Here is a 25,947-nt window from a genome sequence, read left to right on the forward strand (position 1 = left end):
CCGACTCCAGGGTGCTTTGCGGGACTCCATAGTCGAACATGGGGTTTAATTTTGTCACCGTTTACGTAAAGCGGCTCTGAAGAACCAAACTATGGAAAAGCGCTCCTGAAGGAGAACAATGTGTCGGTTTCTGTGAACAATTCACTTATCTCCATCCGAGCGCGCTTGGCAGAAAGTAGAGAGAAAAAAGGAGAGACGCGAGGCTTTACTGGAAACTCAGACTTACTTTCACGGTCCTTGGATCCTCAGCGCTCTTCCAAGGACTCTGGGAACCGAGTCAGAAAGTTTCATGCTGAATGTCCCTGCATTAACCTGAGGTAAGCAGTGCCGCTCATTTATGCTCGCTCCTCAAATCACAGCCGATTACTGGTAATTGTTACCGGGCTGAAGATTCTTCATCCTCCGAAAGTTGAGTTTAAGTACTTGAAACTTTTCTTAAAGTGAGAAAATAAATTTCAGTTGTGTCACTAATGGTCATTTAGCAGATGCTGCGTGACTTTTACCTAATTCAGGTTCTATACTTTTAAAGTTTACAGTTTGCCACTCCAAATTTCAGTATTGGACCTGTTTAATTTCTCTGTTTATCAACCAAAACCGAGTTCAGCATTGGTCCATCTTCACTTGCAAATTGTTTCTTCTGCCTTTTTCTGCCCATTTGTGGAGATGCACGGAGTGGCTCAGAGTTTGGACGTGACATTTTAAAGTTGTGCGTTCATCTCCTGGAGAAGTTCTTCCATGAGAGGTCTGACCGCCTGCACGGTATACACTCATCCGGCACTGAGGAGGGCGGCAAGGCCACCCGAGAACAGCTGTTTCTTGTAACCTGAAATACTTGAGGTGCCAGTGTCTGCTCCAAATGTGAGGTCCTGCCAGGGCACCCACAAAACAACACCTCACTGTGTGAGGCTTTAGTGGACAAAAAGCTCCTGTACATCTCTTATTAACTGACTTTCACTTCTGTCTTTCTTCTGGGGAAAAAAAGGGGATATGAATTGAATAACCATAATCTGTTGTTAATCTGAGATAGATTATGGATTCTAATCTAATTATCTCTGCGAGAGGCCACTGTAGCTGCTAATGTGAGAAGATTAGGCTGCTGGACTTCATGTAGTGACCCTGCACTGAAGAGCGTCAACACTGGACTCAATGGGAGAGCCAAACACGTATTTATTCCAAAGTGACAGTGAGAAGTGCTAGGCATACAAACTCACAACCTCCCTTAACAGTATTTGCACAGACGCGCTCACATGCACACACAATATATACACTCCAATAACATGTGAGGGGAAGAGAATTATAGAATTATAAATAGATATAAATTACAATGAAATAAATTTACATTTAAAGGTTTATAGGCAGGTCTGGAGGCATTGTGGGATACCTGCTGAGCGTGATAGAAGCGTTTAGCTCAGAAGTCAGTTTTTCTTGTGTCACGCACTCAAGCGACGTTGATATATTTTATTCAATTCCATTTCAGTGAAACTCAGTGCAACATAGATTTAGCTTTTTACAAGTATTCACACTCTACTCAAGGTTGAGTTGGGGGAGAAACTGAGGGGGGAAAGTGCACTTGTCCTTTGGTCACATGTGAAAAGCTCTGCAGGGGAGCTTCCTCACCCTCCCTGGTCTTTATCACGTGTGTTAAGACCAAAAGGCTTCTTAATGGGAATGCTCTTAAACAAATACACCATCCAGGAAGCGACTGTCCTCCTAGAGCCAGACACAGGTGAGGACTGAGCTGGATTATCAGAGCCATATCAGAGCAGTGATAAGTCTCTCTCAAGCTGAATACAATTGGATGTGGTGGCACGAACCGCTTCCATCTTGGTAAAAACGAAGGAAGAAATGTTTGTCACTTTAAATGAAAGACATTTGTTGCATCTGCTTTACATTTGAATAAAACTTTGGACACTGAAACAGCTAAACTTGAATTTTTAAATAGCTGTCTGTGGCATTTATGGTGTGGACAACCTTAAATGTTGGCATTATAAGGCGACTGGTCATGTGATACACATGTAACCAAAAGCAGGCAGCAACAAGTGCTGTGTTTTTGTCCAGATTCCATTTTAGTCCGCTCAGCAAGAAACACGTGTCACGTGATGCCTACAACACCCCCCCCATTACACACACACACACACACACACACACACACACACACACACACACACACACACACACACACACAATCCTCCTCCTCTCCAATACCCTCCTCCCACCTTCCAGAGAGGGGGGGCGTGAGGTGGAGGAAAAGAGGGGGGAGAAAGACCACCCTCACTGGGATCACAGCCCCTCAATCAGACCCTTTCACACCCTGTGAACCTGAAACAATCAGGGTTTAATAGCAGCTGTCTGTCTGTGCCGGCCCTGGCCTAAACCACGTAGGCTCACAGTGCACGGCCAATCGGGTTCGGCTGCAGAGAGAACAGAGTAGACAGGCATGGGATGCTCCAAAGGACACATAAGCAAAGACACACACAGACTCACAGATAGTCCTTTCTGTCTGTATCCCCTGCTATTCTTTTCTCAACTCCGACTATGCTCCTTTGACTCATGAAGAGGTGGTCTGTTTGATTAGATCTCTGATGACGGGGTCTGGTATTTGAGGCTTATGCTGGTTCTTCAGGTTGTGATTCTTTGTGTGTTTAGACTACAAGAAAACTTCAGTTGAGTTTGTGTGTCACCATTTATCTGCAATTGTTCATTGAGAATGGATACATTTTGGTTGTGATGACATTTTTGGTTATCTTTAAGCCCCCCAAAATCGGAATATTACTACAAGAAGCCTCAAACATGTATGCCAAAAGTCTGTTTTCACCATAAAAAACTGAAGCCTACAGTCAGTTCACACAAAGGATTTTGTAAGATCCCCTCTTCCTAGAATCCGTCAAATGATGCTTAAATGAAGCAGAGGAATGAGGGGGCGGGGAGGGTGGTTGTTACTAAGTAGTGGGCTGACACCAGAGGGCAAAGGCATTAGACACTTAGAAATCTTGAATCACATTAGCCAAAGGGCAGCCATAATAGAAAGGGGAAATGTTGCAGTCATGGGAAATATTCAGAAAATCACTGTTTGTGGTCACTTGGAGCTTTCCCAGCCACTAGAGGATGTACCAGACAAATTGCGTTAGTGGTGATTAAAAATAATAATAATCTGCAGAGATAATCAGTTCAAAGCAGTAGGAAAACGAGACACAGGTCGGCTGGAATTGATATAATTGCTTTGGTGGAGAGATGATGAAAAATTGAAGCCACAGTGGTGAGTTAAGACTGATCCCACAACTGATTTTTATTTTGTAGATGAAACATTTATCTACTAATCAACCAAAACAGTTGACAGATTAATCAGGGATGAGAATAACTGCTAATGGCAGCTGTAATCAAATTTTATAGGTGCAGTCCAGCTGTTTCCTTATTTTAAAAAAAATCAGGAGTGGCTCCAGTGTGGAAACATTGTTGCTTTAGTGGAGCGCAGCAGGAAACTTTAAGAGTAATGTTGGTTCTTTTTTACATTAAATCCTAAGACTGAGCCTGAGGGAATATGTGCATGCATGTGATATTAAGCATGCTGCACGCAGTAAAAGGTGGGGTCGATTCCTTCTCCATCGTCCTTTCTTCTTCTTTGAATTAGGGTGGCGGTCTTTTATACATTCATGTGTTTGTGCACATGTGTGCGTTTAAGCGCAGCAAAGTAGGTCGACTGTTAACTATCATCTCATGTGGTCGATATTAGAAATCAAACTGGTGCTAATAGGATCCAGGTGAGACTGTGAATAGCTTTTATATGCACTAACAACCCACATGGATACACACTCATTTCCCACTCGGTTTGCAACAATGGGCGTGTGGTTGGGGGTTTCTTTGAGGGATGGTGGTCGACTGTGGATGAGAAAAGAAAGGAAGAGAAAACCAAATCTGATGTTGTAATTTTGTAACGATTATATTCAGTCGTCCGATCAGATTGGTAAAAGCCAATCAAGCTCCTGTGTGTGAGTAGTGACTATGTAATGAGCTTGTTGTTTACAGATGTGTGTGCGTGTGTGCATGCGGGTTCATTCACAGAGTTTTTGTGCTCTTGCAAGATTATGTACTCGTATGTGTGAGTGTCGATTGCTGCGTGTGTTTCAATGTGTGTGTTCTCAGCCGCTGGTGACTCATGGCAGAAAGCGAAGAGGAGGCGGTGTTTATTATTTCACCAGGTTGCCATAGACACGCAGAGCAGACACGATGCATTCGGGTGCTGCCATCATCAGTGTAATTACGACACAGTTGTCTTATAGTCACCCTCCTCGCTGCCTGCGTCTCGCTGACTTCCACCAATACAAACGGATAAACACCGGTGTTACCCTTACGATTTCAGCGGTGTAGGGTTGCCCTGAGATATCACGCCTGATACGATGAGTTGTTAAAGACCTCTGACTTCCTCAACAGGACGCATGCTTCAGAATTTTCCTTCTTCTTTTTTCTCTTCCTCTCCAACAAGAAGACAGATCGCTCCTCGTTAGCACTTTATGTGGAAGCAGCAACATTTCCAACAGTTCCGTGTGCTGGAACGATCATTTCCAATCCCATTTGGTTAGAGACAGAAGTAGACAGAGTGAGACGAGAAGTTAAGAAGTGCAGAGGCGTACTCGTGTTGCGTGTGTTGTGATGGGTCTTCTGGAGAACAGCTCTGTTATCTAAGATGAGATAACGTCTTAGGATTCCTGGCTTGGCATATGTTCTCAGGAAGCCTGCAGTTGAACCATTTACTCAGCTGTATGTATAAAACACATATATAGCACAAAATATGCGCTTAATCGTGCCGTGCTATGCTGCATTTTTCATGCAGTGAGATGCAGATGCACGTGGATGTCGATAGCAGTGTGTGTCTTGATTTCTTGTTGTTGTTTGTTTGTTTTTTGACACGTCACTGGTGAGTGCAGCATTACTTTTTTGATCACACGTCACAGTGCACGGTAGTGTGCACAATATAAACATTTATCACAGTCAGTGCTTCAGAGTTAATGGGAAATTTTTCACCTTTTTTATATTGAAGTGCATGATTTAAGAAAATGTTATAAAGATAACAAGATAAGATTTAGGCCTAGTATTTACTTTAAAATACTCGCAGTTACTGCAACACTTCTGTTAGTTCCCCCCGATACCCAGCCACGGTGTAGAGGAGCATCTGTGTGTTTTAATCACATTTCTCGGAGATAAGAACTTTGTGTGCCAAGTCTGCCAATCCGAAATGAAGCTAAGCAGATTGTGCAGATCTACTTACCCATTTGTATACATTTTTTTCTGAATGACCTCAGTGTCAGTGTGTTCCAGGTTTATAGGGGTACAAAACAAATTTAAAACAATGAATGGCCTAAACCACATATCATTGTGGCTTTGTACTGCATGTTTATGAGAGGAGTGGTGTGGTCAGTCGGACCCACAAAGAGAAAGATACAGATTCTTTCTCTTTGTGTGTGTGTGTGTGTGTCTTCTTTTGTTACTTCCCTTCCAAATATTCAATTTCTTTCTAAATAAATCTTACTCCTTGTCTGCTTGCCTTGTCTTTTCTTACTTTCTCATTCTTTCCCGGCTGCTCAGCCTCTTACGTCTATTTCTATTCCTGCTTCGCTGCTCTTTAACTACAGCAAGTGTGATTTGTGAGAAGCTACAGTGGCCAGCCAATGCCACGTTAACCAGATTGGATGCTATAACAGGAAATCTGTCCGCATTCACGGACATAGTATAGTGACGCACGCATAACTTGCTACCACTGCGAGCCAAATGCGAGGAACACTGCCAGTGATACACTGACACGAATCTGCTGCGGGTTACTTCACCCGCGGTCATACGGCCTCATTTTTACTACAGCACACCTGACATGATGTTCAGTCCGCAGAGCGCTTTGATCAGACTTCATGCTCCGTATGGAAAGTTGGCCTCTCACAGATGATTCAAACAGAAATCTCCACCTTCATTTTAATTTACAAGTCACATCTGTTGATTGCTTTCCTAGCAGGAACAGGATGATAAATCTGCCTACAAAGAGAAGCATCTGCAACCAAACCAAACCCATTCGAGCTGGAAAGCACGGCAGCGTAGGATTAACAAAAGCGATGCGTGTGCTTGTTTTGTCGGGTTTCTGACGCCTTAAACTGAAGCGACCGAACGGTTTCTTCTTCTGCAGCATCAAGTATTGTTTACAGTTATGTCCCCTGTGGTCTGCTGACATAAAACATAACTGGCCTACTTTGTTGCTATTGAGAAAACAATCCCCATCAGGAAACAACAAACTAGTGAAAGATTGTGTTTTGTGAGACACAATTAACTTCATTTCAGCAAAATGCATTGTTGTTGTCTCCTTTACAGTAGAGACAAAGAAGAAAAAAACACTTCCCGTGATTTTGGTACATATTTGCAAACTTAATTAAGCCTTTAGGAAAACAATATTGTTGGCAGACGCTGAGAAAGAACTTTCCATTTTCATTAACAGTGGAATTTTCTTTTTTGGGGGGAAGTGAAAGAAGGGAGAAAGAGAGTAAAGGGTGAAGGAGTAAAATATTTCATAGTGGCTGTGGAGTAGTTGGAGTGAGAGAGAGGGAGAGAGATGCAGATTGTTTTAAATCCGCAGCGAGTCAGGCTCTCAAATTTATGCCCATGGGCTGCTTCTTGGGTGGGCTGCAGGGAGGGCGGTGCACTAGATGGAGCAGGGGAAAGTTGCCGACTCCAGACTGTTCGCCTTGCTCTGAAGCTTTTCCTGCTGGAACACATTTACAACTCAACCGTCCTGACTGGCTGACTGAGTGCCTGGCCCTGCCCTAACTGACTGAACTACAGGGACTGATTTTTCTGAAGCTTATTGAGCAACCGCGGTTTTTCAGTGTGTTTGACGGCATTTCTAGCTTTAAGTGACGTCTTTCTTGTTTTCAGTCTTCTCTCGAAGTCTTCAGAAGTGAGAAACGATTACAGTGTTTTTGCAGTTCTTGTGCATTTTCTAGATTTATTTTCAAAAATCAAGCTTTAAAAAAATCCCTCACTTCAAACGATTTCCTCCAACAAGTATTTTGTACAAAAGCAATGACAGAAACAATTCACATCTCGGCTTAAGAACTTGGATCAGATAAGGCATAATTCTGGCTCCTCTGTATTTCGTGCCAGCAACGACTGTTTGTTTTGCTCAGCATGGGAAAGATCCGGGCCCACATCTAGCCTACAAATAGATTCCCTGATGTTTAAGATGAGCGAGAGTGGCTCACTTAACAACCAGCTATCGAGCAGTGTTTTTCACTGTAGTGATCCAGGGCTCCATGTAAGCTGCCCCCAGCATCATTTCAACCTTTTAATATACTTAAAAAAGATCTAAAATAAAAGTGAAACTGTAAAACAGTCTAACCGAGTTTTTCCTCATGTCGAGTCCTACTTTTACACTGAAAAACCAGCTCAGTTTCACAAATGTTTGAAAGGTTTTCCTGCCGCAGGACTGAATGCACAGCAAGGGGATTACATCAGGAGCATGTAAATCAGCTCGCAGCACAGCTAACATCTAAACTTTAGATATAGAAAATGGTGTTTTTTTTCAACACGATAATGTGCTGACACTCACAAGCTTAATGATACATGTATATATATATATATATATATATATATATATATATATATATATATATATATATAAACACCCAGCACGCCCCTGCGGGCGGTTTATCCTTCAAGCTCGGGTCCTCTACCAGAGGCCTGGGAGCTTGAGGGTCCTGCGCAGTATCTTAGCTGTTCCCAGGACTGCGCTCTTCTGGACAGAGATCTCCGATGTTGTTCCTGGGATCTGCTGGAGCCACTCGCCTAGCTTGGGAGTCACCGCACCTAGTGCTCCGATTACCACGGGGACCACCGTTACCTTCACCCTCCACATCCTCTCGAGCTCTTCTCTGAGCCCTTGGTATTTCTCCAGCTTCTCGTGTTCCTTCTTCCTGATATTGCTGTCATTCGGAACCGCTACATCGATCACTACGGCCGTCTTCTTCTGTTTGTCTACCACCACTATGTCCGGTTGGTTAGCCACCACCATTTTGTCCGTCTGTATCTGGAAGTCCCACAGGATCTTAGCTCGGTCATTCTCCACCACCCTTGGGGGCATCTCCCATTTTGACCTCGGGACTTCCAGGTTATACTCGGCACAGATGTTCCTGTACACTATGCCGGCCACTTGGTTATATATATATATATATATATATATATATATATATATATATATATACACACACTGCCACCATACAAGGCCAGAAGCAAATTGTTGCTGTGGTATCAAAAAGTATTTAAAATGTTGTCTAAACTAAAACGTTTAAGTTAAGAAAGAGAATTAAACTTCAGTTAAAGCATTTTAAAAAAGCTACGTCTGAAAAAGAGAGAGGCTTATGTGGGCACCTCTTCTGCCTGTGTGTCTGGCTGCTTTGCCAGCTAATTCACTCTGAAGGTATTATGGTTATTTGAGGGCTTGTAAACCATTAAGTCTTTATTTACAAGAGAAAGAAAAGAGGGTCTGGGTTAGTGCGTGGGGGCGAGCTAGGTCTTGGTACAGGCACTGACCCCACCATAAGTGATCAGAACAACTGCGTTTCTCAACTAGCGGGCCCGTGGGACATCTGGTCCTGCTCACAGCAAACTGCAGACCACTCCTCACTTACGTAATTGAGCCCATTAATTACGCAGGGACGGCCTTCATTTCCTTGTAGCCAATAACTAATAGAAAGAGAGCCAGTAAAGAAGAACTCTTAAGACATATATGATTTTAGGGGGTGTGGTGAAACATGAAACAAGGCCTCCTAAGGTTAACAGTCCACAGGCTGTGCTGCAGCGTTGTGTGGAGCAGGCCTGTCACAATAATCACTTTAGTTTGGACCGTAAGCTGTCCCAGACGTAATTGCAGGAATTTCTCTTTGTGCCATTTCCACAAACATTTAATGGCCTACAGGACTTGTAGTTCTTCTTCTTAATAAATACCTGACATTGGAGTTGAATATGGATAAATATCCTCAGTCAATGGATTCTAAATAAGAGAGAAGCGCAAAACCAAAACAATAATAAAAAGGACTCTCAGACTCCCTGTTTACAGAGTCATTTGATTGTTTGCTCTAATGGGATTTCCTCTTTTATATGACTTAACCCAAAGTCTCTGTAAAAGAATGTTTTGCTACTTGGCAGCCATCTTGGCGTCACCTCAAGGCAGCCGTTTTGAGTCAACAAGATCGTGCACCTATCAAAGTGGACGGGGAGGGGGGCTTATGCTTTAATTTACATTTCCAGCCAGACATAAAAAAATTAAAGACTCAAAAAGTTTGGTGAATTTACCATAAATTAAGGTTTAAAAACAGTTTATCCTCTTTAGTTCAACACTACGTTGCAAGTTTCACAACAGCACCGCTATAACGGCTGCAGTAGACCAAAAAACATTTACCCACATCTTTAATCTTTAAGTAGATTTGCCCGTCACCCCACCTCAGCTGGTGTCAAGTGTTATTGTGGCAACACGATTGGCTCATATTTTGTTAGGAAGCAGATGATTGGCTCTTGGTGGGAGTGGTGAGACAGCCATTAACTTTGGCATTACAAAAGTCTCCACTACTTTTCTGTTCGGGGTTCTTTGAAATGTTCTCACACTGTAGCTCTGGACTGTGGGTTTAAAATCAACACCATTAGGACTAATTATTCAGAACCTTCTGGGTGTGATTATACAGTCATTAGGGAGGAAAAGAACCAGGTATTAGACTGAAGTAGCATCTCCATTTCATATGGCTCACTTTCTGTGTGTGTCTGAGTGAAACTCTGACCCAAAGACCACATGAAATAATGGAAGAAGCCAACTAAAAACGTCACGTCTGAAAGAAAACATCGGCTCATCCTGCTAAGGTGCTTTGAAAACACTTTCTCACATACTGGTTGTTGTGGAATTTCAAAGTAAAGCTTGAGACGAGTGATGGTGCAACACAGCTGTCAGTAAAACTGTGCTCTGAAGTTACATCTTGTGGTGGAGTTTGTTGTTTCTTGAGCACCAGTAGCCACTGTTGTTGGCCACACACAAAGCTCCCTGCAGGCCATTTTTCTTGGAGAGGACCTGGAGTAGATGGCACACCTACATGTTGTGACTGGATGGATGCAGGTGTGATGCCTGTGGTTTCACATCATCTCCTGAGGAGAGCTGCTGTTAAGGTGGAATGGAAATTTGAGTGTAATTACAGAAAACGTAAACCACAGCTTAAAAACAATGGAAACAAACCATTAACTACGACTACTTATTGTCTGCTGTTCTGATTTGATACACTATATTTGATATGTCTGGAGCTCAGGATGCAAATTGTGCAGTCCCGGGCTTCCCATGCCGTGAACTGACCTGCCGCTGCACTCAGCGTGAAACAAATGTTGGAATGACAATGTGACTGTCACAGCTGTTGTTGTTTCAGGTCTGTAGCTGTTGTCCTCTCATCCTCCTCTTCTTGTTCTCATCAATGTCTTTTCACTGTCTTTATGCCAGAGGGGTGGTGCAGTGGGGTTAGCCTGTGGGACCGGAGCTGCCACAGTATTGCACCTGCTAGCAGAAGTTTGAGGAGAGCGTGAGACAACGGAAGAGTAGCTGGGGGGTGAGACACTGTCTTTCTGTCATTGTTGGGCAGAAGCAGAGAGAGGGCACGGTACAGTGAAAGGAAGAGGCTGTGAGACTGCGCTTCTTGGTCTTTGGGCTGCGGGGGGAATCGCAGTACCATGCTGGGCATTTATGTCGGGCTTATGGGACCGGGCTCAGATGAATACACAGAGAGTCAACAGGGATCCACGCTCACTTTTCTGTTCTCACCCCACGTACAACGCTGTGGATTCTCACTGTGATAGTCTGGCAACCTGTGGTTCCCAGCTTTTCACCCAGTGCATGCATGAAACACTGCAGCCCCCTTCCATACAGAATGAATGAAAAATACTGCCAAGGTGTTTAGATCTTTTTTTCCAGATATCTTTATGCACGTCACAATGTGTCTGTGTGTGCGCGCATTTTTAAATCCTCTTTTCTAGATAAATTTGCTTACACAGACATGCTTTTTTCTTCTTATGACGTTATTAGTAAAATCAATTTTAAATAAAGGCAATTTTAAATAACACTGACAGTTTTATTAAAGATGTTTCTTTAATAGTCCTCGTTAAAGTAAGTGGTCTTCTAGTAAAATGAAAGTGGAGCGCACACCTGACGTTTGAGCGTAATCATTTGGTGTTAGCTGCATTTTGCTTTCTTGAGCTTGTAAGATTACCATATATAAGATTAGCTTCTCTAACATGAACGTCTCCTCTGTTATTTTGATTAAGGTTTAGATAAGTTGTGTATAAAGCATAGTTCCACGTAGTTTACAGTCTGTGCTGATCCTCTAATCCCTTTTCTTTATAATCTGATAAAGAATATTTCTGAATTAACATATTACCGTGCACTCTCACTGCAGGCCTAATCTGATGACTAAGCAGCAGCAGGCTGTGACTTTGTTGGACTTTCCCGTCTGCTGCAGTTAAACCTTTTGCTTTGTCATTTCTATTCAGGACAGGTCAGGCAGTTGTTCCTCTGGAGCCCGTTTATTGGCCCTTATTTGCTGGCACCTGTACTCCGTTTAAAGCTCGGGCCAGCTGACAGACCGACAGATGCACGGTCGTCTGTGTGTTCTCGGTGTCGTAAGGGCAGCATTTCATTTGGGATACGAAAGGGAATTTGTTATGCTGTAGGGAACAGTCGGTGGATGTTCAAAGTTTCAAACAACAAAAACCCACAGGATCCCATTCAAAGGCATTATTTATCGACTCTTGTCTTCGCACGCAGCTGTGCAGCAGAAATGTGGTGAGCACTTGTGCGTTCGGTTTTGTGTATGTGCGAATGTTAGGTGCTGTGTGCACATGCCTGGGCTTACTGGGCTTACAGAGTGGGCGAAGGGTCCCAGATGTGGATGTTGTGCAAGGAAGGAAGTTGTTGGTGATTAGGTGAACTTTTGGGTGCACTGTTTTTATCAGATGCTAAGAGTCAGTCAGTTCAGACTTTGAACTCCTGAGCTTTGTGTGAAACATTTCATTCAACAACAAGCAAGCCTTCGTGAAAGTACTCTGTATAGCAGCTGCTGAGAGGACAAGGGATAACTCTGAGATCGTGTCAGCAAAGTCACCCTTAAATATCAGTGACGCTGCAAAATTTGACATTTGTATAATCCAGCAAAGGTGCATTGTGTTGCTTGTAAGCTTGACTTTTTATTTTTAGGGGCGAGAATATGCTCCTTCCCCTTTCAGAATACCAAATTGTTGCCTAATAACCAGAATCAACGTTTAACAATGACTGAATTGTACTGAAATCAACAGGTCAAAACAATTCTACAAAACCGGAGAAATGGGAATTGAGCTGGTAAAGATGGGACAACACTCTTTGTAGCTGCCATCTTTGGGGGTATTTATTATTTTGTGGTCAACAAAGTCACAGGTTGTGACTTTAAATGCTCTCTTATGTAATCAGTCACTAATATCTCAAATCAGTCAAATCTCAAATCATCATTTGTGAGTGTGGGGCAATCTTTTCTGACTGAAAAAAAAAATTGAAATGGAAAAGAGACTTTGTTTACTTGGAAACGGGGTTACAGTTAGGAATCTGTGGTTTTAACACTGGAAAGAGAACAAATACAGAAAACAGCTAAAGTAAAACTATGACCTCTTCACTGTGTCAGAGTAATTCAGCTTAACCTTTTCTCAAACTTTTCTTGAAGTCCTGGATGGGTCCACTTTTCCACCCTCATTTCAGATCAGATTTTTTTCATCCCTCAAAGATTTGCTTCGAAGTAATGCAGCACTTTTTGTTTTCGCCTTGTATCTCAGTTCCTTGCAATCATAATCAAGTTACTTAACAACTCACCCCAACAAATCAGTGTTATAATTACAAAAGAACCGACATGTTCCAGTAAATGGTGAGCCGAATCCTTGCGGCTGCTCCCCGTCTTCCTCCTTCCCTCGTCTTGTGTGTCCCAGCTCACACTCCAGCTTCCTGTGGGATAGGGCCGAGCCTCGGGGCACAGAGATGTCTGTTTCCAGCCAGCGTGCTCGGTCACACATGCTCCAGCTTGTCAGACTGAGTTTGTGTGAGGGCAATGGGGTGTCAGAGTGAGAGCACGCGCATGTAAGCGCCTATACGTGTGTGTGTCTCTGGTCGTCTCCTTGTGCAAGTGTGTGTTTAGATGTTTCAGAGATACGGGCGCTTTCTCTGTGGGTGGAGGTGACTGTCTAGGACATGATGGAAATTTCAATTAGGAGTTCACTGCAGTCCACGTTCATCTCAGGTTGCCTAAACACAGTTTGTCTTTGTAAGTTTTATTTGTGGGAGAGCAGCGGAAAAAAGTGTCTGAAATTTAAAAGACTGTAAAACATTTACTGTCTCTTGTTGCAATGGAAAATAAACGGTATATATACACAACTTACACACAGGCCTCTTTATTAGCCTGTAACTGGTAATCCCTCGGACTAAGATAAAGATTTTATGCTCACAAAATCCAAGTAATGAGTTAATGTTTTTAAACTTCCTGAAGCCCAAGCTGGCATCTTCAGTTATGCCTGTTTGTCTGCTGACTCCCACAAAATATTGATTTACTGTTTACAAGACAGAAACACAGTAAACATGCACACTGAAGATTCCTGAGCCACCGTTTTTACTTTTTAAATAATGCAAACCAAGAGTCAATCATAAGAATATTTATTTAAGCTTTAATATTTCTTTCTTGTTTTTGGGAGTGTGACTAACACGATATTCTACTGAAAAACAAGTTGTCACATTAACAAATGTCATCAGTCATATTTTATTCACTCTTTTTTAATTTTTTTTATTCTGTAAACGAATTCTGCGGTTTTTCCTCAAACCAAAGTGTTCAGTTCTGTAATTTCACACAGTCAGGCTTTTGGCATGTTTATGTGGGTCCCCTTCATGTCTGATCACTTACTGGCAGTATGTTAGGAGACACTGTGGTGTGCAAACATCAATTCAATGTATGTGTATAACTGTGTAAGCAAAACCGTGTGTCTCTGTGCTGAACACATAGCGTTGCACTTTGCCTCAGTGCTTCTGCCCCTGCTGGTTGGCCATCAGAGAAGACTTGTGGTGTGTCTGAGGTGTGTGGCTTACCACCGTGTCACTGCCTGGAGGGCTCTCGCTGTCTGTTGTCACCTTTGTGCACCGACAGATGCTGTGCTTCCTTTCACAGACTAATCCAGAATAAAGTCGCTGACACGAGCGCATTATCATAAACACTCCAAGTGAAAAACCAACACTGTAAGTAATTTATATTTACTAGTATGGAATTAAACATTTTAATGGCATATGATATATGAAATGGGAACATAAGAGAACCACAGCCAGCTGAAAGTTGAGGCCTTGTTGATGTAAAATTTGTGGTTTCATCTAACTGGAAGTGAATTTTCTCTTTCCTTATGCTTTTATTTAAATGTAAAAGCTTTTTGCTGATAGTTTTATATGGTCCAATATTGCACAGATTTTTCCCCCTTTGTTACATTTCTTCCTTCATACATGTGCTGATGGTGCTGCACCAAAAACCTTGTGAATGCTTTGATTGCTAGCAGATTTCCACGATTGCACGTAGTTTTCACGGAAAATAACGACTTGTCTGCAAACACTTGCAAACTGCCGCCTGATTTGTAGCAAAACCTAGAAAAAGTGCAACAGTTTGTGTCACGCTCTTGAGTTTCACTACCACTTGTCAAGCGGTTGATGAGTCACCATCCATCTATCCAAACTGTGGGTTACCGTGGAAATCTCCTAGCGGCCAGTTGCAACAAGGTTTTTAGTGCAGCACTTTCTTTGTACCCAGTGACTGCCAGCTATAGTAAGCAAGCACCCACCAAATGGTCGGGCAATACACATTTTTCTTTAGCAAGTGGTGGTTGGCAGTGGGGTCCCCGGCCTATGTGACTGGGCCAAAGCTGTTTTAATGTGTGCGCTGCAGCCTCAAAATTATGTAGATGTCTCCTGACAGAGCTGCGTGTGAAGGCAAATGTCTGCCACAGTAAGATCGGACAGTAAAGGATCTTTTACTGACCACCTCCTTAGTACACGCAGCTCCGATATGCACTCTCTATGCCATCCTGAACGGTGGTTTAGGGAGTGAAGATGCTGTCTGGTGCAAAATGTTAGAACTCTGGAAAATTGGTCTGAGGTTAACTTGTGAAAATGGCTTCAGATATTCACAGTTATAACCATGGAGCTCTGGTTGTATTTTACTATATGCTGTCGCAGACTTGTGCTATGATGGAAATCTTAAGAAACTGTCACTATGTCTGATCAAGGGAAAGTGCTCTGTGATAAAAGTAACTAAAGTTTAGTTTTAACACTGTGAAGACATTTTTTTTTCTACTAGTTCTACTTAATAGCATCTTGAGTGTGTAAGGAATTGGATATTTGATATTGGCCAATTTAGAGGAAATGATTGCAAGAATATTGTGTTTCTGTGAGATAAGCAAGAAGCAGAGCTGCATAATCCCAGTGTATATATAAACATGCATGCACATATGTGCACACACGTTCACCTTTACTAACACAAACTAATACACCCAGAAGTCAAGAAGGGGGTTGTTTTAACCTCAGCCCACAGGGGTTTGGAAGTTAACAGGAAGTGAAACTACTAAGAAGAAGATATTTCACTGATCCTCCTCTCCATAAACACGCTGAAGAGCAAACGTTTTTAACTTGGAGTGTTAGTGCCAGAACTCTTCTGCTAACTGACCCGGGGCTCTGAAGAGCTGCACATAACAGGCGCCCACATTGGCTTTTGTGTGCAGGAGGGTCTTTACATAACCCACATAACCAAGCACATTGTCTAGCAACCGGCCGACTACTGAAGGGCCTTGTAAATGGAGGAGGGGGTCTACTTGAGTGGAGGGCAGTAGCCGAGTCGAGAGGCTAGTGGAGCTAAGCTAGGTCGTGACTAAAGTTTGTTACCCTGATAATGCCCAAGTGGTCCAGATGCAGGGAGCTTTCTTAACAGCAAAAAGCAAATAATGACTTGCCAAAGGATTCGTTTTAGGGAATTAGGTGGGAAAATGAAATGTGCACACAAACATTTTTATTTTCCGAAGGTGTGTCAAAAGTGTTTTTTGTTTGTTTTTTTTGCAAAAACTCAAATTTTTGCCAAAGCAAATCATTTCTTAGTTAGTTAAGGCCCCTCAGTGTGCTCCCTGCTACATTACTCCACAAAGCCTGGCCTTCTTCACCCTGTTTCCAGCGTTTGGGTCTGAGCCAGAATTCCCTTGGAGCTGCCCAGGATGTTGAGGTATATTTTTCCTCCCCACTCCCAACGATGAGTTTTTTCAACATGATTTCTTTTTGCATAAGAGAAATATTTGCATGTTTCTTTCGTTACGCTGACCCGATCACACCCAAAAGATTTTAAGATGTTTGTCTGCAGTCAATGTGAGATTTTTAAATTTTGGGGGGACAAAAAATTAAATTATGCTTTGGCAGGTGGACACTGAGGACATTTTTATTCCACATTGACTTTCAGTACAAAACCAACTGTATCCCAGAAGAATCTCCCTATGCTGAAGGTCACCAAGCAGTCGCAGCAGTCATTTAAGTGGCAGCACAACAGGCTCTCAATGGCAGCTGTGATCCTAACACAGAGACTCATTATGAAGTCCACACTTCACCTTAGATCAGATGATAATGATCCATTTATCACTGACACTTGATGCCCCGGTCATTCTTAACAGCTCACTCCAGGACAGAGGAAGCCTCTACTGGTTTTCCTGAGATGTTGCTATTATCTTACAATACACAAAGACAAGGTGTCCTGATGGCTCATGTATGAGTCCTCCCAAAGGCCCCCTTGCTGCACCACTTGGAGTTTCACGCCATTGTCTCCAAGCTGCCAGAGCATGTAGGCCGGGGGGGTAGAGATGGATGTGGGTTGTATGGGTGCTTCGCAAAGATGTGTGAAATGGGAGTATGGGTATTAAGGGTCTTGGCTCAGTTGGGGGTCTATTGTCCTGAAGACTGAGACCCCTGCTGGCATCCATGATCTCCCCCATTGACACAGAAGCTCTGCTTTACTCCCAGTGTGTTTTTGTCAACCTCTTTCTCACTCTCTCGCTTTCTCTCAGTCACTTGCACGATCCCTTTTTTCAGCTTTCTTTTTGCTCTGAGTCACAGTAAAAGAATCTGGAGAGTCCTTCTCGCTGCCGTTTCATTTAACTGAATTCATACTTGACGTCTTGTTGTTGATGGCAGTGGTGACGGGCCACTGTCGCTGTGTTTCATTAAGGTCAATTAGAGATGTCACGATACCAGAAATCTAGTGATCAGTACCAATAGCAGTAGAGGTACTCAGTGGCAGGCCATTTATTTAAAATGTTAACATTTTATTTTGTTGACAGGACAGGCTGGAATGTGAAGCCTACCAATGCAACCGCAAGCTATCATGTTAGTTACATTATTTTAGCTTAAGCCTTTATATAATGTTGTTCATTGCAAAGATTTTAGCCTGTCTAACACAGCTGATGTAACCTACGTAAGTGAGATTGTGCTGGTGCAGCTAATTACCGTGTGGTTGTGTCCCGGTGTTTTATGTAGTACCAGCAGATAGAAACAAAGTACGGGGACTTTTTTCCCTCCTGGTTCCCCACTCTTTGTTGTCGTCAGTCTTTTTCAGGGGTAAACATATTTTCTCTCTCTATTTTTCGCCATCTTTGTACATTCCCTCGCATCCATTCCAATAGTTTCAGCAGCTCTGTAATTTGTGAGTTATTATATTGAGACATTGATTATTACTTCTTATATCGAGGCGATGATTGTTATTCTCTCACAGTTAAAATGAAAAAACTGTGGCAAAAAGTACTTGGAAATGCACAGGAAGTCTCATAATAGTCGCGTCTGTGTTGACCTGACATGTAGTTACATTTCCAGGGAGGTGGACGTCAGGTATCTGCACCATTCACCCTGTTGACTGCCGTTGGTCTTTCCAAATAAAATGTCAAAATTAAATGAAACTATGTAATTTATTTGAATCAACGAAGAATTTTGTAATAGAGCATCACTAAAATGTGCTTTATGTCTCCTTGTATATGGGCAGCCTTGTCCGTAGTAAAAGCTTCACACCTAAATTACCCCAAATTTTTTGCATTACTGCACGAGCCCCATATATCACGTATGCACGCTAGGCCAGACCCATACTGCAATTTCAGGGCTGATACCAGTACATACTTTTAAGCTTATTTTAGACTTCTGCGTTGAATCTATGCAGAGACTCTGTGCAAGTTTCCAACATTGTTGTGAGCATTTAAACATGTGTGTCGTTTGCCTCCTTTGCTCTGCAGCTGCGTCACGAAGCCAATAGTTGTTCATTTCTCTCCTCCAGTTCATCCAGAAGACTCAATGTATGATTTCTGCTTCCAGTTCTGTCAGTAAAGAGTTTTCAAGTTGGAACATGTCAGATATACATACTGATATATGTCTGTGACAGGCCAGTACTGGCTGTTGATGCCGGTCAGCAGATATAGTTCAAATAAAATGTAAGAGCTGTGAAGTTGTTCAGCAGCATGATAACTGGGTTTGCTGAAGGAATACTGCACAAATTTCAGTGTGTTTCCTTACTGTGGTCCTAAAAGGTCCCTTAAACTGCAGCATTAAGCAGTTTGATTTTCTTGCTTGAGGATGATTCCAACTGAGCAGTATATGCATATCGATATAAATCCTTCCCTTTCTAATTGATCTCCTCTTGCCACCAGCAAAGACCTCTGGGTGATTCGGACACAGTTTTGAGTGTTTTTTGGGCAGATTGTGAATGTGTGTGTACATATACCTATTTGCACAGTGTTATCCAGCTTGTGTGAGGCCAACAGGAGTCACACGATTGTCAATAGTAGAAGTCTATAAAAACCTGTCATTGACAAAGAGAGAACAAACAGCCACGGTTTGTTCAGGATTTCCTAACAAACACTCCACAAGGAGGGCCGTGGTTAGTGGAGAGAGGAGGAAGGAGAGGCAGAGAGAGGCAGTTAGGAGTTGACTCTCCCTGAGGAACAACAGATGAAAGAGCAGTAAACAATTATGGTGACTGGATGCTGATATCCTAAAACTAAAGGTAAACACCCTAGCATCTGGTGGTATTGAGATTCTTGACTTTAAAAGCCATAATATGCTAGCACCGTTGAAGTTATATATTCATAAAGAAATCTGTTAGAATTTTGAATGAAACTACTTAATCGCAACAAGTGGTTAATTGTGTGTACAAGCATATATTAAGCTAAATGAGTGCTTTTACAGCGTTAATGTCTTAATTTGATTACTTGTAAGAAGCATTTTTATTTCATGGTAGACTGTTGAGTGGTTTAGTCTTGAAAGCTCTTGTGTAACTGGGTTTATTTGCAGATCGGCAAAGCCCGGTTGAACTTTTTAATCCTGAAAATTAAAAACCTCAAATTAAACGTTTCTGTGGTTAATCCCTTAACATTGAAGTCTTTTGACTTTACTGAAATGATGCTCTTTCTTTATAAAGTCCTGTTAGCATCATTCTAAAAAGGATTTCACTGGATGGCATCTTAAACAATCTTTCTTCAATTAACTATATACAAAAGTACTTAAATTCATTCAGGATGTGATGAAATAACAAGAACAAACTCATTCATGTGTGCGCATGCATCAACCAGCATGCACCCTGTTGACACTGTTGCTCCTGCTTTTTCTCTTTAGCTTAACGTTTTCTTACTTATTTCTTTGTCCTTTACTTAGAGTGCTCTTTCTTTTCAATCATGTACATAATGTCCTTAGGGATTATGAAAGTATTCTGATTCTGATTCTCAGTCACTTTATTCCATTACTGTGACCCTAAAAGTCAATTTTAAGTTTATCACATGTCTTATAAGCTTCATCTTTGTAAATGTATCAGAATGAGTAAATCAGAAAAAATGGAAGAAATACAAGCTAGAAGAAGAGAGAGCGAGATGTTGTTGGAGTACCTTTATAAAGATCTATTCAAGTACTTAACTACAAGTATTTAAGTAAAAGTACTTTAAGTTTGTAAACTTGCTTTTCAGCAATAACAGAACCATAAGGCTCAAGAAGAGTTTGTGTTGTCTGCTCTGTAATGAAACTGTAAGTTATAAGACCTACTGATCGTGTCACCGCAAATAATCACATAATAATCAATTTATTATTGTCTTTAACTGATGCCGGCCAATAAGAGAGTGAGACAAATGTGCAGGACAAAGAAAGGAAATGAAGGATATTTAGATTGTCAGGAAGCGTGACATGTGTTTGCCAGGGTTGACTTTTATCTTTTACTTATTTCTTATGCTAACACACTTTTACTCTCACTTTTTAAAGCTGTAATAAAGCACTTTTCTTTTTAAGAGGACCTGCTAATTAGTACATGTGTGAAATGTGAATAACAACAGTTTGCCTGGCCTGCACTGTCCCTCGGGATAAGCTGCCTCAATGGGAGCACAACAGCAGAGCCCTTGTGCAAACAAAGTGTTCTCGAATGAAGGAGGCATTTAAAAATGATCACTCTTCACAAACAGAATGCAATGCTCCTCTCTTTGTCATTCTCACCTTGTTTCTCTTTCACTCTCAAGTCACATCTGTCCCTGTGAGAGACAGTTGGCCCGCACTAAAACCTGGAGTCACAAATAACGTGCTCTTTTCTTTTTCCGATCATCAAAGGGCTTCATCTGTGTTCTGGTTGTGTCGGAACTTGCAAGGAGATGATCAGTGGAGGAGTGGCAAGCAGAGAAGGTGCTGTGGTGCTGGATATGCAACTTGGAAACCGGGACTGAGTGGCCAGGCTCGGGAAAGAGGGAAAAAATGAGGAGGGGGGCGACTGAGATTGGAGGTGGAGAGTGGAGTGATTAAAATTCATCCCACGGTGCAAACAAAAGGAGGAATGAAAAAGGGAGAGAATGCAGGAGAGACGAGAGAGTGAGAGCTCTGGGTAAGAAAGATTTGGGGTGAAAAGAAGATTGTAAGCCTCAGCAGATCCCTGAACAGTCCTCCCCTCCCTAAATGGCTGCCTTGTACTCGCAGCACAATTATCCTCCCGAGACAACGGAAAGCAACGGGAGGAAAGGGGGAAAGTGAAGAGGAGCGGGAGATGGATAGATGAAGAGCAGGAGGGAGAGAAAGAGAGAGAACATTAGTTATTCGGCAGGCTTTTCCTCACAAGATTTGCAGAGGCAGCGTGAACAGGGGGTCAACAATTGACTCAATTACAAGACAAACTCTCCAAGGGCCCTACACCACCACTCACCGCAGACCCTGCAGCTCTCGGGCAGGCTGTTAATTTTTTTTTCTCCCCCCCTTTTCTTAGCTGGTAAATGTTTGCCCCTCTTCAGGTGCCCCTGGCAGACGCAGGAACTCCAGCCTACAGCTAGACTTTAACCTTTTCAGCCACTGAATGATTCCCCTCTCTGTTCTCCATGAAGAGCTGGAGGAAAAGAGGGAGCGATGGAATGAAGAGGCAGATGAAGGGCTAGAAGCCTTCTCTTTGTTATGCTTTGTAGCTCGTAATGAATAAGAAACGTCTGGTGACCCAAGGGGAGGCTTTTTTTTTCTTTTCTCCATTGCACAGGTGGAATTTTTCTTTTCCTTGTACACAGCCTTGTGTAATATGGATAAAAAGAAAGGATTTTCCATGTAATTTTTGTATTACATCTGTAGCTATTACCTCTATACTATAACTTAGATACTTAGTTGGCCATACTATAGATTTGTATTGATTTTACTCCCTGTTAGTTCCTGTTTGGTTTCACCGTTAGAATTTGGGTACTGCTGTATTTACATACACATGAATGCTTGGTTACGGTTATGTCTGTCCAGTAAACTCATTGGTTTAGCCAGCGGGGTCTGTACAAAGGCAGAAAAACAGCTCTACAATGCACTTATTCATATATTCCGTCTTCTTTGTTTCATTTGTTTAACCCTTGTGTGGTGTTCGTATTTTTGTTACTCAGCCAGTGTTCATGGGTCTGGTGGACCCGCTAGAGTTTTGGCTTTCCAAATTAACACTATCAAACAATTTTATGTTAAATTACTCAACAGGTGTTTACTTCATCCCAATTACAAGACATATGAACAGCAAACATGGTTAATTTTTTCCCTTTACCTTTGTTAGATCACATTTATGAATTAATGTGCTTCTCGTTTTTCTTTTATATAAAATGTTATAAATAAATCAGTTATAATCAAGTGGAGTGAGTGGAAAGACACAACACATTTACACGTGAAAAAATAATTAATTGTTTAATTTTTCTTTTGAAAAAAACCGAACACGGGTCTCACAGACCCGAACACCATACAAGGGTTAAAGCAATTTAAAATAAATTGTGGGTTTAGGAGTGCTTTAACATGTATCCACGACATATGAAGCAAGTGTGATGCAGCCTGTTGCGTGTGGACTCAATGTTTTCATGTTGATTTTTCCATCCTGAAGATACCTGATGAAAGAATGGAGTGCCAATGTGTGTTTTGCCTCTTGCTAGCTTGGTTAGCAAGTTGCATTTTGTCAACTGTACGGCTGCAAAGCTAAAATGCACATGTTGGCAGATTAGGGCTAAGAAACAGGCTAATGAAAATACTAGACTTTCACTCGCCACAACTAAAGCACAAACCTAATGTTAGTCAAATAGTCAATTGAAGGGCTCCAAAAGGCACAAACACATTGAGCAGATGCCCATCGGCTAAAGCTGCATTTGTCAGGACACCTTCCACTTAACATGCACGTGCCTGTCTGCCTGCGGACTGTCTGCACACTACCCCTGCTTGTGCATAAACCAAGCATTAGCTGGTTGCCGTGGTTTAACTAGTGAAGGAAGTTGCTGTTTCCTGCCAGGAAATACTCAGCCACCTAAGCAACTAGTCAGAGGACATGGATCAAGAAGTTCTTAAATAAGAGGAAGGTCTTTAGAAGTGCTGATACATTTGTGATAAACGCCAACTGAAACCTAAATTAAGTAGCATAACTTTATATGTAATTTACAGCTGAACTGAAAAATGAGAATGAGTAATAAATAAGGAGTATTTGTATTATAGAGCTGAAGGATATCAGAAACAGTTTCTTGACCTGTTTGAAAGTCACAAAAGCAAGATAATTCTGCAGTGCTAGAAAAAATAGGAGAGAGAACTTGCAGTGTTTGCTATTTTTCCCAGCGACCGTGCATTTATAAGGTCAGACAATACAGTGAGGAATGGGGGTTCAACAATAGGCCTGCGGCCCTTCTCTTGTCAGTCAAAAGGACTGCTCAAGCATGTGCCTCAACTCTGCTCCCTCTCTTTTTTCCATCTCTTCTTCTTCCATCAACTTGATTTTCTTCCTTTGTCTCTGTTTGTCACTCTCATTTTCTTTACCTCCCTGCCGCTTGTCTTTCTGTCGTTCTGTCTTTTGTATTGCATTTAATTTCCCCCAATCCTTCTTCTATAAAGGAGAAAGAAGGACACAAATACCACACACAGACTTTGAGTCATACGCTGCACAGCAGCATCACTGCCACCAGATTTTTTCCATCTCAACTGCCTCCTTTTTTTTCTCTGTAGGAAACAATAGTAGAAGTGTACTCTACTTTTTGAGTTTATGCATTAGCATTTTACTTCACTTTATTTTACTTTACTGCAGTTCTGAACCTTGATCGGCAAAGGTGCATCTGAGAATATCCAAAAAAATATGAGTGAGAAAATATCCCAAGCTGACTGTCTTCTGCTGTCTGCTACATGTGAGAACTTCGGACAATGTCCTCATCCGATTCCCTCGACGTTGTCCAGATGTAGCGTGGCACGAGCCAACAAGCAGTGAAAACTGTGGCCTGAAAAACCTCCAAGTAATGGAGAAGGATCAACTCTGTGTGTGTGTGTGTGTGTGTGTGTGTGTGTGTGTGTGTGTGTGTGTGTGTGTGTGTTGTGTGTGTGTGTGTGTTCATGTCTTTAGCGAGCCATTCACTGCTGCTGCTGACGTAAACGGTGCCCTTCTCATTGTGTTCGTCACACCGGGTCTGTGGGTCATCTGAGCCAACCGCCGGCTTCTCTCAGCGCGTGTCTGTATACTTGCTGCTCCGTACCTTTGTGCGCATTTGCATCTGTTTAGTTATATATGACAGGTTATGTGTAAATATTTTTGCAGTGTGTACACTGTGTTTGTTCGCCTGAGCGAGTGAAAGTTTGTGTCTGTGCTTTATGTGCATGTGCTCCCTGCGCATCACTGATCACTGCATGGAGATACCGCCTGGAATTTAGGGCTGAGACGCAGTGAAAGGGAGCCCCTTCCTCATGCATGAGATAGCATCAGTGTTTACATGCACAAATAGCAGATAGCTTCTGTGATTGCAAAACATCTCCAACCATTTTCTCATGTAAAGTGCAGTGAATGTTCTTCATTCGGCCATGCTTTGACAAAAAAAATGGAAGCCATTAACACCGGTCGTTAATGTTTTGGGCACAGCGATGCTTGATGGTTTGTAGTTTATCTGTTCATTGATTGCAATAAATAGATCAAATGGGATATCTTTTTATTTATATACTATACTCTAATAGTTATACTGTGCTCTCATAATTTGAAGGCTGAAAAGCTGGAACCTTGTCAGCCTTCAGAAAAATGAAGTGTTTTTCCCTTTTTTGGGGCAACCAAACAAGCAAGCAGTGTTAGCAGTTCATTGGAGCAATACACTGAATCCCTCAAGCATCGTGTATATTGGAAAAAATGGGGGAAATAGTTGTTGTCTTGTGTTCTGAAGTCTAGTTTCTAATTATTTTAATATAGGAAGAATTAGCTTGGTCTAGAGGTCTGTGGAAAGCTTTCCAACCTGTCGTTGGTCTCCTAAGAGTGGAAAGTGTCTCAGTGCAAATCCTTGCTGAATCTTAGTTCTCCTGCATCTGCAGCTGTGGATTCAAGTGCTTAACAGTTTAAACTGCTTGTAGCTCCAAATCAGAAGCCACCTTTTCCTTCTTTTCCACCAATTTGTGCGGCTGCTCTTGCCATCCTTGATCCATTTCTGTCATGGTGCTATTTGAGAACTGGCCCGTATTTTGAGAGTTTGTGAAACAAACTGTTGTCTAGCTTTAGTAGCAAAATTTGGTCAATTTCATGAGACGTAAATTATGGTGGTTAGAATCTATAGGCTACATCCGCCAATCACTGTGACATTTGTTGTGGTGTCCTCTCCAATATTCAATACCACTTAGCTGGAGAGAAGAAATCTCTCAAACTGACTTGTTGTAGTGACAACATCCTGTTAGTACCACACCCAAAATCAGTGAGCTCTTTTGAATGACCACAAGTGTTTATAAAGGACGACTGCATGGACTGGTGCTTGATTTTATACACCTGTCCCAACGCCTGAACTCAGAGATTGTCCATGTAGTGTATGCGAATGAAGAACGATCAGAGAAGTAGTGGAGGAAAGTTCTCAGGCTTGGGTTCATCCTTTTACACTGTGTTCATTATTTACATGCATTGACGTTTCTCATGTGACATTATTGTTCAAGAATTGTCCGAAGTGATACAGCTACCGGCTGCTACGGGAAAAATGCATCTTCCCACACTGTCTGGCATTGGTCCCTCGTTATTGATGGGTGAAATTGGTTTAAAAGAAGGTGCTGAACCAAAAAGCTCCTAGGGGTTGCTTTGATTGGTAGGAGATCGCCATGGTTGCCTGTAGTTTTTCATGTTTGTCAACAAATACTTGCTAAACACTAACCAACTGGTAATAACACTTGAAAAAGAAGCAAACTGAAAAAGGAGAAGGTTTGCCTTCAAAGTAAAAGTTGCACCTTTGGATACATGTTTGGTGAAGCATTTACTTAGAAGGAAAAGCCCATCGCTCTGTGCAAACGATGACTGGACCTGTCAAAAGCCATTGCAAGGAGATTTTTGCCAGTTGCACAGTGAATACTTGGTTTGTCCTTCATGACGAGTGCTTGCCAGATGG

The 25,947-nt window shown here is 42.1% G+C and overlaps 1 protein-coding gene across 1 annotated transcript in view; it reads left to right on the forward strand.

The window, feature by feature from the left end:
- LOC147331508 (transcription activator GLI1.S-like) overlaps positions 1-25,947 on the forward strand; it is a 53,162-nt gene continuing 27,215 nt past the window's right edge. Inside the window, exon 1 of the mRNA XM_086293875.1 lies at positions 1-317. The gene's annotated coding sequence lies outside the window, so the exon portion shown is untranslated. The remainder of the gene's footprint in view (positions 318-25,947) is intronic.

Source organism: Aulonocara sp. 'chitande type north' Nkhata Bay, linkage group LG5 (genome assembly GCF_057382095.1).
Source record: "Aulonocara sp. 'chitande type north' Nkhata Bay isolate Kocher_YH1m ecotype deep benthic linkage group LG5, A_spYH_male_GT1.1, whole genome shotgun sequence".
Taxonomy (NCBI): domain Eukaryota; kingdom Metazoa; phylum Chordata; class Actinopteri; order Cichliformes; family Cichlidae; genus Aulonocara; species Aulonocara sp. 'chitande type north' Nkhata Bay.